This window comes from Nycticebus coucang, chromosome 6, assembly GCF_027406575.1.
Source record: "Nycticebus coucang isolate mNycCou1 chromosome 6, mNycCou1.pri, whole genome shotgun sequence".
Lineage (NCBI taxonomy): Eukaryota > Metazoa > Chordata > Mammalia > Primates > Lorisidae > Nycticebus > Nycticebus coucang.
The window spans coordinates 96,941,167-96,946,535 of NC_069785.1; the positions used below are offsets into that span (position 1 = coordinate 96,941,167).

The window sequence follows — 5,369 nt, forward strand, 5'->3', positions numbered from 1 at the left end:
GCATTCTCCTCTAGTATTTTTATAGTTTCATGTCTTAAGTTTAAATCTTTAATCCAATGAGCGTCTATCTTAGTTAATGGTGAAAGGTGTGGGTCCAATTTCAGTCTTCTGCAGGTTGCCAGCCAGTTCACCCAGCACCATTTGTTAAATAGGGAATCTTTTCCCCACTGAATGTTTTTAATTGGCTTGTCAAAAATCAAATAGCGGTAAGTAGCTGGATTCATCTCTTGGTTCTCTATTCTGTTCCAGATATCTACTCCTCTGTTTTTGTGCCAATACCATGCTGTTTTGATCACTATCGATTTGTAGTAAAGTCTGAGGTCTGGTAGTGTGATTCCTCCTGTTTTGTTAACCACTGTGATAAAAATGTGTCAAATGGTTTATGAAGCGAGTGTATGATGCCCCATGATCATATCAATGTATACAGTTATGATTTAATAAAATAATAAAATAATATTTAGCAAAAAAAACAGGGGAAAGTGAGAACTGCCCATTACATTTGGGAGAAGCTCAGGCTTAGGGGAGCCTCTGAAAAGGAGGGAGTAACCCTCTCAAGTATGGCTGTAAAATGCAGATGTGCTCACTGCAGCAGCACATAGTCTAAACTTGGAATGATACAGGGATTAGCATGGCCCCTGGCAAATTTAAGTAACAAAATAACTATAATAGGGCAGTGCCTGTGGCTGAAAGGAGTAGGGCACCAGCCCTGGCCAAAAACTACCAAAAGAAAAATAATAATAAATAAATACTATGCTAATAAAATGCAGGCTCAGCGCCTAAAGCTCAGTTAGCAGGGCACCAGCCACATATGCCAAGGCTGGTGGGTTCAACACCCGCCCTGGCCTGCTAAACAACAATGACAACTGCAACCAAAAAATAGCCAGACATCGTAGCGGGCTCCTGTGGTCCCAGCTACTCAGGAGGCTGAGGCAAAAGAATTGCTTAAACCCAAGAGTTTGAAGTTGCTGTGAGCTGTGATGCCACAGCACTCTTCTGAGGGTGACATAGTGAGACTCTGTCTCAGATAATAATAAAATGCAGGAGAAAGGGCAAAAGCTGTACACAGTAAAGTTTTTGTATTTTTTTTAAGCCAGTCAAATTTAGCCGTAGGGGGTTGTGTATCAACTTTAGTAACACTAATGTTAATAAACCCCACTGCCGTTGGACCAGTCATGTTTTTATAGTTTTTAAAAAATTCCTAGATGGTGATTACAGGAAGGAGAGGTGGTAACATCTCCCAGAAAACAGGTTCTCGAAGTGTGACTGGAGGGCCTGGGAAGGTTGAAACTATTCTTGTAATACTAGTGAGAGGTTACTTGCCTTTTTCCTCATTCACAAGTGCACAGTGGAGTTTGCCAGGACTCCACACTAGCACAGCAGGTCGAAGGCAGAAGCAAATGTGAGAGGCACAGCAATTCTGTGAAGCCAGATGTTGAAGACATTTGCAAGAATGTAAAACATCACTCTTTTTACAGAGAGAGTATGTGCATACTTGTGTTTTTTTTAAATATAGCTATTTTTCATAAAAATATTTCTCATGCTTATATGTAATGGTTTTTGTTTACGTTTTGGAGACAGAGACTCATTTTGTCACCCTCAGTACACTGCCATGGTGTCATAGCTCACCACAACCTCAAACTCTTGGGCTCAAGCGATCCTCCTGCCTCAGCTTCCCAAGTAGCTGGGATTACAGGTGCCCGCCACAATGCCTGGCTATTTTTCGACGAGGTCTTACGGTTCAGGCTGGTCTGGAACTCATGAGCTCAGGCAATCCACCTGCCTCGGCTTCCCAGAGTGCTGGGATTACAGACATGAGTCTGGCCATATGTAATAGGTTTATTGCTTCTAACTGACTTAAGTATTTTTAAATCACTTAAAAGTTTTCTAAGTTTTAATTTCTTACAGCAATTATCAAATATTACCCATGCAAGCAAAAAGTTTAGGGGCCTCAGTAATTTTTTTTTTTTTTTTAATTTTGCAGTTTTTGGCCAGGGCCAGGTTTGAATCCGCCACCTCCAGTATATGGTGGGACTGGCACCCTACTCCTTTGAGCTGTAGGTGCCACACAGGCCTCAGTATTTTTTTTTTTTTTTTTGTAGAGACAGAGTCTCACTGTACCGCCCTCAGGTAGAGTGCCGTGGCATCACCTGGCTCACAGCAACCTCTAACTCTTGGGCTTACGCGATTCTCTTGCCTCAGCCTCCCGGGCAGCTGGGACTACAGGCGCCCGCCACAACGCCCGGCTATTTTTTTGTTGCAGTTTGGCCGGGGCTGGGTTTGAACCCGCCACCCTTGGCATATGGGGACGGCGCCCTACTCACTGAGCCACAGGCGCCGCCCGACCTCAGTAATTTTTAAGAGTGTAAAAGTGTTCTGAGGTCAAAAAGTGAATGCCGGCCAGTTAGATTGCAGTGGTTTACAACTAAGTAATCACGGCCAGTTATAGACTCTCTGTTCTTTCTCCACTCCCACTGCTTCGCTTAACTTAGCCTTAAAAAAAGAAAAGGAGGCTAAGTGAGTTGGGTTCGAGCCCGGCCTGGGCCTGCTAAACAACGACAACTGCAACCAAAAAATAGCCCAGTGTTGTGGCGGGCGCCTGTAGTCCCAGCTACTCAGGAGGCTGAGGCAAGAGAATCGATTAAGTCCAAGACTTTGACATTGCTGTGAGGCTATAGCACTCCACCGAGGGTGACATAGTGAGACTGTCAACAAAAACAAAAAAAGAAAAGGAAAGGAAAGTGAGGTGAGAATGAGAACCACCGCTTTAAAGTTCCAAGAGGAATGAAGATGTTATACAGACCATAAGAAGGTCTGACATATGACCTGAGGAGAGGTAATTCCTTTAGTTCGTTAATTCACTCACTAAGTTTGTTTATGCCTGGTTCTCCCTGAGTGTTTTTTGATTTTTTTTTGGAGACAGTGTTTCACTATGTCACTCTTAGTAGAGTGCTGTGGCATCACAGCTCACTGCAACCTCCAACTCCTGGGCTTAGACGATTCTCTTGCCTTAGACTCCCGAGTAGCTGGGACTACAGGTGCCTGCCACAACAACCAGATATTTTTTGTTGCAGTTTGTCTGGGGCCAGGTTTGAACCCACCACCTCCGGTATGTGGGACTGGCACCCTAACCAATGAACCACAGGCGCCGCCCTCTCCCTGAGTGTTTTTAGTGAGCTCCTTTCTTCCTTGATTTTAAAAAGAGGTATGTCTTGGCACAGAGGGGAGCCCAGTGCCTGTGGCTCAAACGAGTAGAGGGGAGCCCAGTGCCTGTGGCTCAAAGGAGTAGGGCACCGGCCCCATATACCAGAGGTGGTGGGTTCAAACCCAGCCCTGGCCAAAAACCACACACACACACAAAAAAAGAGGTATGGAGTAGTGAATGGGATGAGTTAAGGATCTTATAAACCTCTCGTTGAAGGTTGAGGGATTTCCCACTAGATGACCTCTTTTTGTTTATCCTGATACATACAAATGTATTAAAATTTGGTGGGCACAGCAGCCCCAGCCCTGGGAGTGCTGGGCAGATCCTGTAGCTAGGCCAGGAGCTGAGCTGCCCACAGAGGGCGGGGCAGGTCCTATGTGATGAGAGCTTTTGGGGTGCTTCTCTTTCTGTGCGGTTGATAGTCTGGGTGGTGAAGAGATGGCTGACAGTGTCAAAACCTTTCTCTAGGACCTTACCAGGGGAATCAAAGACTCTATATGGGGTATTTACACCTTCTCAAAGTTAGATGCTCCAATTCAGCAAAAGAGAGAGGAGCAGCGCCAAAGAAGGGCAAGCAGTGTCTTGGTGCAGAGGGGAGCCCAGAGCAGGGAGCAGAAGCAAGAGAGTGAGGCACGTATTGTTAGCAGAATTTTCCAGGATTGTGCTTGGAATGCTGGAGTATTCTGGTTTCATCCCCTCTAGTTCTTTCGGCTGTTTATTCCTGGGCGGCGCCTGTGGCTCAAGGAGTAGGGCGCCGGTCCCATATGATGGAGGTGTGGGTTCAAACCCAGCCCCGGCCCAAAACCACAAAAAAAAAATAAACAAAAAAAACAAAAAAAAAACACACACACACACAAAAAAAACGGATGTTTATTCCTATGCTTCAGTGAGTAACAGCCCCAATTATTGGTGATCCATCACTGCACGGAGATGTGAGTAACAGCCCCAATTATTGGTGATCCATCACTGCATGGAGATGTCTGGTCCTGGCTGGAATAGCCTCACATCAATTTTCAGTGCCTTCTGGGTGTTCCCCGTTTGTGCTCAGTGGAGTTGTGAATGCCATTTGGTTTCAGGATATGGCTGACCTGGCACCTGAGGTATCAGGGAGGAAGGCTCATCCATTCCCTCGTGTCAGCAGAACAGTTGCTGACATGCTTTTCAAGCTCTTGTTGCAGGCTCCTTTCCTTACCCAGGGAATGTTCCTGAGCCTCTTCCCATCCATCTTGTTGGTCAGCTAGTTAGTCTCCTTCACATGTCCCTTCTGTACTCACTGTGTTGCTTCAAACATCGTAAGTTCAATAAAGGAATTGAAATGCACCAACCGTTGTCAAACACAGAAAAGAACTGGCCTTACTACTTTGGGGTTGGTTTGCGCTTGGCTTTTCTCACGGCAGATCAGCGGCTGCCTCTTTTCCATCCTCTTTATTCATTATCAGCACCAGTGAAGCACCGACCCCTAAAAAGTGTACTTCTTCCAGTTGTGACTCTTCTCCTTGGAGGTCACCTTAGGCAACCAACTCTCCCAACTCTCCCACAAGACAGTGGACCTGCAGTCTGCCCTTAGCAGCTCAACTTCTGCAGAGAAGTTCCCTTCACCACACCCATCTCCTGTCAAAGAAGGCTGCTGCAGGCCACTGAGTTGCCTGCCCCACAAAGGGAATGGGTGGGAGTTGAGGGAGGCTGCCAAGGGCCCTGTGCTTATTCACTTCTCTCTGACGAACTGGAAGATCCGTCTCTGGTGCACGTAAGGCAGAATCTTCCTGATGCCAGTGTGGATTCTTAACACCACCTGAGTCTGAAAGGACCACAGGTATTTCTACCCTTGCCATCCCCTGTGCCTGGGGCCACAGGCGCCACCTGATGGGATTTGTAATTCTAGCTGTTGGATTTTGTTTTCTCCCTGTGCTTTTACTCTCCTACTTTCCTGCCTCCCACCACACCCTTGGATGGTGGGTTTTGTAATTTTTTTTTTTTTTTTTAGAGACAGAGTCTCATTTTGTCACCCTCTGTAGAGTGCTATGCTGTCACAGCTCACAGCAACCTCCACCTCCTCAGCTTAAGCGATTCTCTTGCCTCAGTCTCCCGAGATGGGACTACAGGTGCCCACCACAACGCCCAGCTATTTTTTGTTGCAGTTTGGCCAGGGTCAGGTTTGAACCTGCCA

The 5,369-nt window shown here is 46.3% G+C and overlaps 1 pseudogene; it reads left to right on the plus strand.

The window, feature by feature from the left end:
- Positions 1–3,622: 3,622 nt before the first annotated feature.
- On the plus strand, positions 3,623–4,843 carry LOC128588016 (etoposide-induced protein 2.4 homolog; annotated as a pseudogene).
- The last annotated feature ends 526 nt before the right edge of the window (positions 4,844–5,369 follow it).